This window comes from Monodelphis domestica, chromosome 2 (genome assembly GCF_027887165.1).
Source record: "Monodelphis domestica isolate mMonDom1 chromosome 2, mMonDom1.pri, whole genome shotgun sequence".
NCBI lineage: Eukaryota > Metazoa > Chordata > Mammalia > Didelphimorphia > Didelphidae > Monodelphis > Monodelphis domestica.
This window is the reverse complement of record NC_077228.1, coordinates 153,034,855-153,049,193: the sequence shown is the minus strand read 5'-3', so window position 1 is coordinate 153,049,193 and position 14,339 is coordinate 153,034,855. Positions and strand designations below refer to the sequence as shown.

The 14,339-nt window shown below is 37.3% G+C and overlaps 1 protein-coding gene across 2 annotated transcripts in view; it reads right to left on the bottom strand.

Moving 5' to 3' along the window:
* Window positions 1-6,496, bottom strand: part of LYST (lysosomal trafficking regulator) — a 248,382-nt gene extending 241,886 nt beyond the window's left edge. For both annotated transcript variants that reach the window (XM_056816097.1, XM_056816099.1), the window contains exon 1: window positions 6,248-6,496. The gene's annotated coding sequence lies outside the window, so the exon portion shown is untranslated. The remainder of the gene's footprint in view (window positions 1-6,247) is intronic.
* Between the last annotated feature and the right edge of the window lie 7,843 nt (window positions 6,497-14,339).

Here is a 14,339-nt window from a genome sequence, read left to right as displayed (position 1 = left end):
AATTTCTAAATATATCTCTACTCTTCCTACTCTACTTACTGAATCATCTCATAACCAAAATTTTAAAAAGAGAAAAAGTTCAGCAAAAATAACACATCGATCATGTCTTGCAGTAGAGTTAATATTCCACACTGATAACCCCTCACTACTGTAAAAGGAGGGAGGTACATTTTCTCAACTTCACTCATGGGCAAAGTCTGGTCATTATAATTACAGAGGGTTCAATTTTATTTTTTTTTATATTTATATTATCCTTGTGTATGCTGTTTTCCTGTTTTACTTGTTGTGTATGTTATGCCCTCTCATCTTCTCTTATATCTATCATTATATTTCATTAGTCATATACAACAATTTATTTAGCTATGCCTTAATCAAGGAATCTCTACTTTGTTTTGCTACCCTAAAAAGTGCTGCTATGAATCTTAGTGAATACAGGGCCTTTCTGCCTGACTGCCATGGCAAATCCCTAACAATGGGATCTCTGAATCAATGGGTATGGTCATGTTCTTAAAATAAATCCAAGTTGGACCAAAATGTGTTAGTGTGCTTATCTTCTTACAGCCCCTCCAGGAATGATTATTCTCATTTTTATCATCTTTACCAATTGGCTAAGTGTGAGGTAAAATCTTGAGAGTTGTTTCAATTTTCATTTATTTTAATTTTAGTGGTCTGGAATAATCTTTCAGAAGTTTGTTTAAAGTTTGACCACTCATTTTTTTAGAATGATTCTTGATTTTAAATGCTCATATTGCTTCTATACATATTTCGGTTATCAAAGAAGCTTGGAGATTTTACTTAGAGACTAGGTGTTCCTCTTACCATCTTCTCATTTACCCTAGAAAAAATATTGTAAAGTTAGTGACTATCTTCTTAGATAATTTTTTTATTCAACTTTTGGGAAATTAAAATAATCATATTTGAAATATTAGTATTTCTCTCTACAAAAAAAATCTCTTGAATTCTTCTGGAATGTTTTGAACATTATTCAGTATTTCTAAGTTGTTCTAGCTTTATGTCACTTAAAGCTATTTCCATTATTCAAGACCAGTGATCTCAATGTGAAAAATAAATAATGATCCAAGCCAGTTCATTCTGTGCAATTATTACCTATAACCTCCCCCTCCCCCCAATTAATGTGCCTCCTAAATTTCTTGACATTGTATGGATACATAAGGAGCATGTAGACTACCTATTAGTTATCCAATTATCTCATTATGTGATCCACTCATCTTTTTTTTCTTTAGTTATATCCTTTATACTTCTACTCCTGTGCAATTTCTCATTTGTAATGTGTTGCAACCTGCTCATACGTCTTCAATTTCAATTCCTCAGTCTATGTATGCCACAATTCATAGCCATAGATCACCAGAATAATACTGGTGTTAAAAAGATGGGCCTTTGTTTGAGGGACAAGTCTGGGATCATCAAAGGAACTGTCATTCTTCCAAAAGCAATTCCGTCCACTTCTATCCCTTCTGTTCAACTCTAGACCCAGATCAGTGTCGTTTGCTACATCCTTCTCAGATATAAGTTCTGATGGGTATCAATTCAACTATATATTATATTTTGGCTATCAGTCATTCTTTATCCACTTAGTTTTTTATCTGTGAAAAAGGAAAATCAGGAAAAACTTTCTTACCAATTAAAACTGTCTAAAAGCAAAATGGACTACATAGATTCCTCTACATTGAAGGTCTTCAAATAGAGGCTACATGACCATTTACCTAGATTAAGTGGGGGATTTCTTTCAGGTTGGACTAGACAGTTGCTAAGGTCCCTTCCTACTATAAAACAAACAATAAGATCAATGGGATTTTGTATTCTCCATATCTTTCAGTTAACTGGATAACTAGAGATGTGGCCTGCTGCAGAATATCATTTTAGAAAGAAAGGCTGCTGGTCCTTTTTCATATCTTCATCAAGAGATGCTCTCAATGTCTCTGAAGATTATTCTCATAAAATTTTTGAATGGGAAAAACTGGCATATAGTTCAGTAGTTGGTCCCCTATTTGGAGTAATATGAATACTCGAGATTTTTCCTTGCCTTTGCTTTCCTCCCCCTTTTTAGCTACTCTGAGAATTGACATAGCCTCAAAACTGCGTCAATTTCTCTATTTGGAGTAATATGAATAATCAATATTTTTCCATACCTTTGCTTTCCTCCCCCTTTTTAGCTACTTTGAGAATTGACATATCCTCAAAACTGTGTCAATTCCTCTCTGTATAATCAGTCTAGATCATCTTGTCTTCCTATCCCTTTTCTTCAGTGCGATTCCACTCCTCATTCAGGAGACCTAAGGCAGTAATATTAGTCCAAAAGCATTAGTTCTACTATTAGTCAACATGCATTTGTCAAGGCTCTGTTCTAAGGAATGAGAATACAAATACAAAAAAGACTGTACTTTCCCTCAAGGATATTATTCTAGGAAGACAACACATAAAAGGAAACTGTGAAAGGAAAGGGGGTCCAACTTAGGGCATGACAGAGAACGCTAGCAGAGTGCAACAAGATGGTAAATGAGGTGTGACTTTCAGGGATGATGTGATCTCACAGGATGAAGTTCCTGAGTAGAGCATTAGGGAGGAGTCCAAAGGAGTGCAGTCAAGTGGGAAATGAAATTTTTAATAAAAATCAACTTTTTAAAACTTATTTATTGCCTTAAAAAGCAGTGTGAAGATAAATACCAGCATAAATAACAAGAGATTAATGATAAGAAAGCAAGATCCTATACAAACCAAATTATTTATAGCAGCACTTTTTGGAATAGCAAATAACAAGAAACAAAGTAGTTGCCCATTGAATAGGGAATGACTGAACAACTTTGATTTTCGTACATGAAGAAACAGAATATAACCAAGAAACTATGAATATATAGAAGCATGGGAAGACATATTATAAACAATGTGCAAGTGGGCAAAACAAAATATGTAATGACTACAATGTAAATGGAAAGAAACACCTCCACAAATACTCAAAACTTAATGCTGGAGGTAGCTAGGTGACTCAGTGGATTGAGAGTCAGGCCTAGAGATGGGAGGTCCTAGGTTCAAATCTGGACTGAGACATTTCCCAATTGTGTGTCATTGGGAAAGCCAATTAATTCCCACTGCCCGTTCTGCCCCAGAACAATACACAATACCGATTCTAAGACAAAAGGTGAGTTTTTTATTTTAAAAAAGAAAATTGAATGCTGTGAAACTACTACCAAACTTCTTGGCTGCAAAAAAAGATATATGAGAAGGAAAGTATTCCCTGAAGAGGTGAGATAGGGTTATGGAACAGTGGACCAAAACTGCACATAACTGATTTTTCAGATATTAGTTTTATTGAATTGATTTCTCTTTTTAATTACTCCATTTAAAGAGATAGTTACCTGAAAGGGGGTAAGCAGAAAGTTAAATTTTGGGGAAAATAGGTGATGTGTCAAAAAAAAAATAGAAATAAAATGTATCCACAAAAAACCTAACCACAATCAATTTAAGTTAGTAAGCTGAGATGTTAACATGTTTAATATGTACGTTAGTTGAAACTTGGCTTTAAAATATTAGCCTCTTTACCATTTTCTACATTATAATGGGCAAAGACACATATTGACTTATTTTGATCTTTTACAGGTCAAATTCTGTGTTCCCAAATTTCTACGAAATTAAAAAAATTCACATACTTATTTCAAGTAACATTCCATGAAACAAAATGAATCGTACTCCATTACAATTCTCCAAAATTCATATAAATAAGCCATTATTAATTGCTAGGGCTCATTTAAACATGAAATCATACTTTTATTAAGTGGATAGGTGAAGCCAAAATGTTGTGACAGGTAATAAATGACTTCTGAAACCTATGATAAAATAAACAATTTCAAAGCAAAAAACAACAACAAAATAACCTGGAAAACCTAGAAATAATTTAGACAAAGTTGAATAAAAGGAAGATGCTCAAAATATCATTTATATATGCTTGTGTATATATGAGTACAATACAGTATAACTTTCTATATCACAAGTATCTTGAAAAACTTAAAGTTAGCAGTTTTTCATGTTTATGTTGACAAAATTGTACAAAATTAAAATATTGGAGAGATAATCTGGTTTAATTCAAAATTAAACAATAGCAAACACACAGAGTATAGAAGGAAATTTGAAGAAAACGAGCATTTCTGGATTAAATGCTATGATTATACAACAGCCACATAACCATGACAAGCTATGTGTCAATATTATCAATTACTTGTAAGAACTGAGACAGAGAGAAGAAAGTAGAGCCAAGAACATATGTTCAATAATTATAATAATAAAAATGTTAACACTTAAAAACAGTTGAATTTAGATAAATTGCAATTTCCAATCTTGGTCTCAAAAAACAAAGACTGAAACACTTCTCATCCCTGAAAAGGGGTTGGGGAAAGAGGAGGGTTCAAGGTAATAAAATTTTGCTTATCTTGAGGTTAAGTTCAACTTAACTGTTTTTCTAAGAGGTACTTGGGGAAAAGCTACCAATAAAAACTTTTTAAAAATACTAAGTCAACTAAAGATTGTAGTTGTCTTTCTGTGGTTGGGCTCTTAGTGATCCCATTTAGGGTTTTCTTGGCAAGATAGTAGAGTAGTTTGCCATTTACTTCTCTAGTTCATTTTACAGGTGTCATAATGCTAGGGTCTGAAGCCACATTTGAACTCAGGTCTTCCTGACTCCAGGTCTGATTCTCTCCATTGTGCCACCTAGCTGCCAGCTAGAGGCTGTTTTTTGCCTTTCTTTGTATCACCAACGCTTAGCACAGTTCCTGGCACAGATGAGTGCTTATTTAATGCTAGAGGACTGACTAAAGCTCTTCAAAACATTACAGAAATAATCCTGGAAGGTGTTACTAAATTAGTACATTCCTAAAATAAGAGCCAAGAGTCATTGGCTGAATTAGCAAAAAGTATTCTGAGTGTAAAAGTTCAAGGAAAGATCAAATCATTCATAAAAATTCAGACCGGATAGGTGACAAAAAAAAAATGGACCATAAGTTATTCTCACTCTGATATTAATTAGCTGTGTGAACTTAAACAAAAATATTAATAATGAGAATTCACATTTGCAAAGAGCTTTCCTAGCAACCCCCCTATAAGGTAGTTTGTAAGGCAAGCCACAACCTCTACTGGGTCTTAGTTACCTCATCTGCAAAAAAAATGAAGAAGCTGGAAAAAAATGATAGCTAAAGACCTTTCAAACTCTACAAATATATATTTACAAGAAAAAAGTCCACTCAGTTGTGTTACTAATATTAATTGGCCAATGCATGCCAATGTCAATCTTTCAATACCCTACAAATTTCCAGTCCGCTTAAAAAAATACATCCAATATTAAGTTTTCTTACTTCGAGAACACTGGAGCTGGTTTAACACAAATGACAATCCAGCCTGGAAAACGCTTCTCATGGTGACAATTAAGATTGGGAAACACTTCTCAGAAAGGTTTTTTTTTTATTTTTCCTTTGGAAAGAATCACTTTTCAGAGAGAGTTTTTCCTTTGGAAACTCCACCCTTACCCTCCAGCCCACGCAATCCAAGACCTTCTCGGACTAGACCTGCAGCATCTCAATACCCGCGACTCCCAGGAGAATGGAGATTCCCTTGGGCAATACCAGGGCAGAAGGCAGTGATGCAGCCTTATGCCAAGGCCAAGGTTGGTCACACGGCAGTGGGAGGAGAGGGAAGGGAGATGACAGGTAGACGAGATCCTGCTGGGAAAGGGAGAAGAGAAAGGGGAGGCGGGGTGAGTAACCCGCCTAGCTTAGGGTCAGGGTCAGCGTATATCGCCGCCCTCCCGTCCCAGGCACGCATAGGGTTTCCCAAATGGGTTATTAAGAAAGGATGCTTGACCTCCCCAAAAAATGCAAACCACCCGAAAATAAAGAAACCAATGTCAGTCTGTAAATCCCATCTCCTCCCCTGCAAATATGAAAACAAACGAGAGCCCGGGTGGTAGCGGCTACAACGCAAAGAAAACCAAGCTAGAGCCGACCAAAGCCACAGGGGTTTGTGCGCCCCATGCTGACGGGGCACTTAACGTCCAAAGGAGGCTCCGCGTTGGCAGGAGGACGCCCTTCCCACGCGGGGTCTCCTGCTGGTTCCAGTGGAGCTCGGGCCGGGCCGGCCGCGCGCAGCTCCAGCCCCAGAACCCTTCCCTACCCCATTGAGCTAGAAGCGCCCGGTCTGCCACGCCGGGGACACCAAGGATGGGGGCCTGCACAGCGGCTTTTACCTGCGCCTGCCGCCGCACGTTCCCCCTCCCCCAGGCAGGGAGAATCCCGCGTAGTCGTCGTCGTCGCCGTCACCGGAATCGTAGCTGCTGCCTAAGTCGCTGCAGCCGCCGCCGCCGGACTCGCAACCCCTCCGCCCCCCTCCAGTAACCCAGGAAACCGGGAACACCAGCCCCCCCCCCCTCCCAGCTTTCCTCTTCCCTAGCCCAAAGCCATTCTCCTGCGCCTGCGCAAAAGGCTCCAACTCTCCCCTCCCCTTCTCTCCTCCCCCTCCTCTTCTCTGGCTGCCCCAGAGGAGATCCGAGCTGACGTCTCCACAACGTGACGCGCGGAACCCCCGCGCTAGGGGAGGAGGGAATTATAACAGGGGATGATTGACGGCAGCGCCGCGGAGGACCTGGGGAGATAGAAAATGGGGGCCTGGGGCCTAGCGTAGGAGCATTTCCGGTTTAGGCTTACTGCCTGGAACCGACCTCGAATTGAAGCAATGAACTGGCCCTGCCTGGCCTCCCTAGTGTGACCTCCATCCAGAGCAATTGAGAAAAGGAGGCAGGGGTCACAATCCCTGAGAAAAGTGCCCAATTTTTTTGACTAGCAAGAAAAGATTTTTGCAAAGCAACCCGCAGCCCTCAAAACGGGCATTGGAGTATTTTGCAGTTGTTGTCAAACTATGAATGAAGAGCAAAGCCTTTGAGCATCACTTAAAAATGTAAAGTCTCAGAGGCCTGACATTTGCAAGAGAGAATGGAGCGCACCAGAGATAACTGATCTTCAGGCCTTTCTCCTTCAACTCTGGAGATGTAGGAGAACAAGCCACTTGATGTGACTAAACATACTGTTGTTAAGCCTGGGAATAGGTTTCCCCCACCAAAGCAGTCCAAGCTCTGAGCTCAAAGCCCTCTTCATTAGATCATGAGAGAGCATGACCTCCAAAGAAGGGCTGGTGGAGAGAAAGGAAAGGGTCAGGCTCTTTCTTGTCTCATTCTTTATGCCACCCTTCCCAAAACTCGAAGGAAAATTCACAAAAAATGGATTTGACTCATGTCTCGGACCTGCTCAAAAGTAACCGCCCATAAAAGGACTCTGCATTTTGAAACTCGGTTATAGAATAGTTTTGTTTTGTTTTTTTAATTTCCTATACACACGTTTAAAACACAAAAAACTGTGACATGAACATTGACAAACTTAAAAGTGAAACAGTAACCCACAACTTCTATTATACGCTTCTTGAAGGTTGATATTTAAAATATCAAAACATGAAACATTTCACAGCATTGCAGAACAGTCATTTCATCTTTGCTATATCTCCTAGCAAGCAAGGGCATGGCTTGAGCTTATCTTTCTGTTAATAGTCATCTTCTTGGAGAAGAGTATAGCTAACCAAAAACTCCTGCTTACCAGTCATCTATGACTAAGGAGCCTGGGAAACTCCCAAACTCCAGAAGAAGCAAGCTCTGAAAAGTCCATCTCTTATGGTTGCTGTTTGACCACCTACTGGGGGGGTGGGTGGAAGAGGCAGCCCAAGTTTCAGAATTGTCTATATTAGCACATAATGTTCTCAATGTCATATGCAGGCAGAAGTCATAACTGGATGAAGGGGGGAAATCCCCCCACAATAAAGTCATTATATGTTTGAGGTAGGGAAGAAAGTACCAGAGGACAGAGTTTCCCTTGAAATCTACTGAGTAGGCAGCTCTTCCTGACTTTAGCAATAAATTCTCTCTGCTCCAGAGCCCCTTCTTTTGCTGCAAGCAGGGAGACCAAAAGACTATAGAATCATCCTAAAGTCCTTCAGCTCTGGGTACGTTTGTCCTAGAGAATGGCCAAGGAAGTTCAACTTAGACTCACTCATTCTCCGTGGGGCACACTTCTATCAAATCTCCATTATGTATAAAATGATTTTGATAATTTCCTAGCCATCTTGTTAATCTTATAGGACTTTTGTGAGGAAAGTTCTCGATGCAAACCTTAAAGCACTAAATAATTTTTTATTATTACTATAGCTATTTGTGTTTGGTGTCCAAAGTTCTAGATGATGCTATGATAGATTAACATTTAGAACATCCTTATCCTACCCCCTAATCCCTTGAACCCACCTAAACTCCAACTCCACCAACTTTTTGTTTTGTGTCCTGGGGAGGCAGTTCCTGGAGGAGGGACCATCAGAGAGAGGTCCTAAGATTATAGTTAAGCAGAAATCTAGGGATGAAATGCCAATCAAGATCAATAACATACCACATTTTTGGCAGATGTTCTAAGAGTTGTCTTCTAGCTTGGACAATAAATGTTAATATTACCCTTGCTCATCTTGTGTCCCCTCCTATACTTCTAACTTATTCAGAATTGTTATGTAATCAATATGTTAACCTTCTATAAACTCCTCTAATCCAGTGTGACACAAGAGCTGATGTAGACCATAGGTAATTGCTATCTATTTTTTACATTAAATTAATATGGAAATTATTTTAAAAAAATAACAAGAGATAGAGGAAATTTTGAAAAATAATGGAAAAGCAAAATCAATATTAGAGATTATGGGAGATGATAGGGATTCTAAAACACTGTAGGAGGTTTGTGAATTAGGAAAACAATTTGGAATTAGTAAAAAAAAATACCATTTAAATGATACCTTAAAGTTTACAAAGCACTATAATATGTTTTCATCTTTACAACACCTCTGTGAAGTAGAAGCTATATAATTCCCATTTCCAGATGACAAAATTGAGGCTAGAACACATTAAGTGATTTGCCAATGGTCACAGCTGGTAAGTGTCTGAGGCAGGATTTGAACTCACATCTTCCTGATTTTAAATGTAGTGTTCTATTCATTACACTACCAGCTATACTGTTCATCCCTTTTTTAACCCAGGAACTCCACTATTGGTTATATAAATACTTCTAGGTTAAAAAAAAGTGTAGGGGTCCTATTCCCAAATTTTCATAGCAGCATTTTTTGGGCTAGCAAAGAATTAGAAATAGATTTGTACCCATCAACTGAAGAATGACTAAACAAATTGAGTATATGAATGTAATGGAATTTAATTGTATAGTAAGAAATAAGAAGTATGAAGAATTCAGAAATACAGGATTTATTGTTTGAACTAATACACTATGGGGGCAAAAACCACCAAAAGAACAATATCCATGCAAAGGAAAAGATCACTAATAGGAGCCCAACCCCAAATAACTGAAAAACCAGAGATTGTCCCAGAGAACTGAAAATGAAACTTACCTCATCCTTCTAGGCAGAGAAACTGGGAAATTACCAGGGTAAAATGTTGCTTACATTATCAGACACAATCACAGTCTTGCTTACTTTTTGCCTAACTTTGTTACAAGGGAAGATTAAATTCCAGAGGGATAAGAAGGTGGGTACTATATACTATATACCCAGAAATTACTATAATGGCAAAACAAAAGAAATAAAACTTCTGAAAAAGTATTAACCAAAAGAACACTAGATTATGATTTAGGATTACATATTAAATATCTAGAGTATTGTGCTAGGCTCTGGAATATATAAACCTTTAGGATAGACACCATCCCTGCCCTCATGGAGCTTATAATTTGTTTTCTGGAGATAATAAATAGTTATTGAATATTCATCCTATCTTGCTCTATCCTAGCCAAGCCTATTTCATTTTGTCCTGGTCTGTCCTACCTTATCCTGTTCTGCCCTGCCCTACCCTATTCTGTCCATGATTAACATGCAAGTTGTCTCAGAATCTTTCTCCTGATTCATAAGTCAGAGACAGTTTCTAACTCTGAAACTCATTCTTCATCTTGATGACATCAAGGCTTATTTAATCAAAGTGCTAACTAAAAGTAAAGGGGAAGCAGTGGAACCATCTGTATCCAGTTTGGTGGCCTTCACCAAAGGAGAAGAGGATTTCTGTAGTCTTTGTTACATTTTGAAAAGGCTTTTTAAAATCACATACCCATGCAAATTAAAAAATTAGAAAGTGAACAAATTAAAAATCCTCAGATGAAGACTAAATTAGAGATCCTAAAAATCAAAGGAGAAATTAATAAAATTGAAAGTCAAAGAACTGTTGATTTAATAAATAAGACCAGAAGCTGGTACTTTGAAAAAACAAATAAAATAGACAAAGTACTAGTCAATTAATTTAAAAAAAGGAAAGAAGAAAACCAAATTGACACTATCCAAGATGAAAAGGAAGATCTCACCTCTAATGAAGAGGAAATTAATGCAATCATTAAAAACTATTATGCCCAATTATATGGCAACAAATATGGCAATCTAGGTGATATGGATGACTATTTACAAAAAATATAAATTGCTTAGACTAACAGAGGAAGAAATAAATTACCTAAACAACCCCATATCAGAAAAAGAAATTGAACAAATCATCAAAGAACTCCCTAAGAAAAAATCCCCAGGTCCAGATGGATTCACAAATGAATTCTTTCAAACATTCAAAGAACAACTAATACCCATATTGTACAAACTATTTGACAGAATAAAATCACATGCCCAAACTGTACCTTCAAGCCGCCTGTGAGCCCCCCACATTACCCCAGAGAGTGGAGGGAGAAAGTGCTCGCATTATCTACTGAACAAAGGTATGGGAGAGGCAAAAATGTCCTCAGGTGTGGTGGAGATGGGGAATGGAGCAGCCCCCCTTAGGAAGGCCAGAACCCACCAGAGCATACATGCTTTGTCTTCACCAACATGGACTTAGGGACTCTGAAGTCAAAGAGCCTAGAATTCAAAGCCAGACTTTCCAGGTTACATTTAAGTAGTAAAATGTTTAGATCAGTATATAGGCAGTTAGTGTAAAGTCTCTAACATCAAATGAAAAATTATGTTTGTGTAATGCAAAGTTCTATTCCAAAGATATTACCTCCCAAAAATGTTATTCTCTCTTAAGAGATTGCTGGTTCTGACCCTAAGAATCATTAAAGCTTGGTAAGTGAGATGAATTGTCTCACCTCTGTAAAGGATCAGGCCACTAAAAAAGGAACAGGGAAACAGTTTCCCACTGCTAGGATATCAGTCCTATGATCTTGGGCAGATGATTTAAATCTTCCAACTTTCAACTTCCTCATCTATGAGACAATCCAGAAAGAGCTAGAGGCACTGCTTACCTTCATAGTATGATAGGATGGCTCCATGCAGCTGTTTAATGCAACTTCCACTCAGCTATCTTATGGATGCCTGCCTATATTTACAAACTAACTTGCACAATGGTTAAATAATGATCTAAGTTAGTCTTGGGGTTTCTTTTGAACAAAAAAAAGGGGGGAAATGCTCTAGTTTTTCATTAAAAATAAAGTACATAAAAGAAAGCACATAGTTGCCCTTTTCTAGCATATTTAATGTTTAAGATAATAATACAATTTGTATCATTTATAAATATTTCTACAGGGTACTCATATGGATAATGTTTTGTAAACTTTAATATGCCATGTAAAGTGCTTATTGTGTTATTATTATTTATTATCATTAAGATATATGATAGTACTTATGTTATTCAGAGAACTAAGAATATTCATTATTATGCAAATATTGAATAAATAAAGCTGTACTATATAATGAAAAGAAAATTGATCCTGAAAACTTTGGGCTTCAGTTAGAATTCCTCCTCTGATCCTTATCATATGTGTGATCTTGAGGAATGAAGAATGATAGGAAACAAACATTTATGAAGTACTCTGTATCAGACACTGTCCTAAGTCATTTACAAATACATCTATCTGATTCGCACAACAACTTGAAAAAATAGGCACTATTATTATTATTCCAATTTTGTCATTGAGAAAACTGATGGTAGATAGAGGTTAAGACTTACCACATAGCCACACAACAAGTCTGAGGCTGGATTTGAACTCAGGACTTCCTGACTCTAGGCCCAATGCTTTATCAAACATTGTGCCACCTAGCTACCTTAAGAGAGTCACTACTGTTTCCTCATCTGTAAAATAAAAAGGTTGAACTAGATGAACTTTGAGGGTCCCTTCTAGATCTAGGATCCTAAAAATATTTTCAAAGAACCAGTTACTAAAAATATTTTACTTGAGAACATTTCTCAGAAGGGAAGTGAAAAATTATTGTACAAAGACTCAAACTGTAGACTTTCATCTATCCTTGGAAAATACAAATGAAAACTAACATAGTTGGAATCTAAAATAGGTTGTGTGTATACATTTTTCAATATATTTGAAATAATGATATTAACTCCTCTGGACCTCTCTTCATCTCTAAAATATGAGGGTTGGACCAGATTATCTTTAAGCTCCCATGGAATTATATCATTCTAGCTTAGTTTTAAAAGACTCAAATAAGCACAAATGTAACCTTAATGGTTCCGAAGCATTTAAAACATAGTCGTAGTGTATGAATATTTTAATATGCAAATTAGCTCAGATGCAGTTGACTAAAATTCAGTTGTATATTTGAATATAGAATTAATTATAATTTTGCAGTGGTATTTAGCAACCTTTGAAATTAATTTTAAAACCTCATAGACAATTCATGAATTGTGGATATATGGAAAACAGAATAAAAACTTTAAATATAAATAGATGTGTTTTTAATCATCATTGTACTACCCTGGAACAGATGAATCTATTGGGTAGGAATCAGCTTAGGAAATGTATTATTTTAATGTAGTAATGGGGGTGGGGGGGAAGGGGACTTAAGGCTTTATAGTTAAAATTGCTAAGGAAAGGTAATAGATGACCGTAGTCCTCATGCAAATATCCCAGAAAAGATCTTTAAGGGTACAAGATAGAACAATGATTAGTAAGATCAAAGAGAAACCTCTAAACTTTAAGCTACTCAATCTAGTTCTGGACTACAAAAAAAAAAAAAGGACAGAAGCCTGTGGACAGTCTGAAAAGAGTCACACCAAGGGAAGTGGAAAGAAACTATGAATTCTATGAAAATATATTAATGACTACAATTCCCACAATTCCCTTTGCCCTTTCATGTATGTGCATCATTACATCATCACATTTTGGCCAGGCTTTCACTCTCTCTCTGGCTGGAGACCTGGAGGTGAGTTTCCCTAACTTTCACTTTGTCTTTGCTTCAAGTTGAATTTAATAAATAGTATTAAATATAATATTTGGAGTAATGGATATTAATTTTAATATTTATAAAACAGAACCTAAAATGTGCAGAAACTCTGACTATGGACATACTAGTGCAGTCAGAGAGGATGAAGCAAGTCCAATCTCCAGTAAACAGGGCCTAAAACCAATAGGACCTAAGCCTTGGCATGTCAGAGCAGAAGTAGAGGACATAGCTTGCCCTATATAGGTCAGGGCATGCCCTGGAGAACAAAAAGACACATGGGGAGTGAAAGTAATTAAACTAAGGGTTTGACTAAATATGTGAAAATTCTAAAATAATATGGTGGTCTTCAATTTCAAAGTATTATAGCTCAAGTCAAAATGACTTTTAATGGCTTTTATTTACAAAGCGGTAAAAAGAGTGAAAGTAGAGAAATATAAAAAGAGGGTAGAGATGATGTCTAGCCTATCACACTAAATATTGCTCAACCCTCAGGGTTTGTTAATCTTTGACCAGAGGACTTGGTGGGCCTCTACAGAACTAATCTCTCCAGAAGCCAGGAAAGGAAGGTCAGCTACTTACTCACCCAAGAAACAGTCCAAAAGCCAAGGTCCCAAGTCCAAGCCAGGTCTATGTCATAACTCCAAGTTGCAATCCCAGTCCAAGATCCTCCAAGCTGAAGATTCAAGCCAAAGACCCCCCAGAAGAAGACCTGGACTTTTTATAGTCACTTCTTGTCCCTTCCCCTCTTCAAATGGGCCAATCACAGCTTTCAAATTGCCTAGCACTGCCCCGTGGGGCAGTGTCTCTGGGATCATCTTCTCATCCTCTGAAGGTGTCAACTTTTATTGAAGGATTTTCAAGTTTCTGATTAAAAGGGTAGAGTTCTCCAAGTAAGTGACTTGTGAATTCTCTTACTTGATAACAAAATGTTAAGTAGGGGTTAAGTAAATGTTAACTCAAAATAGACAAAAAGAATAAAGAATTCCATTTCACAGGAGATAGGACCAACTCAACAACCAGGCATATGTACTAGGAAGCCTTGCAGAAAGCAT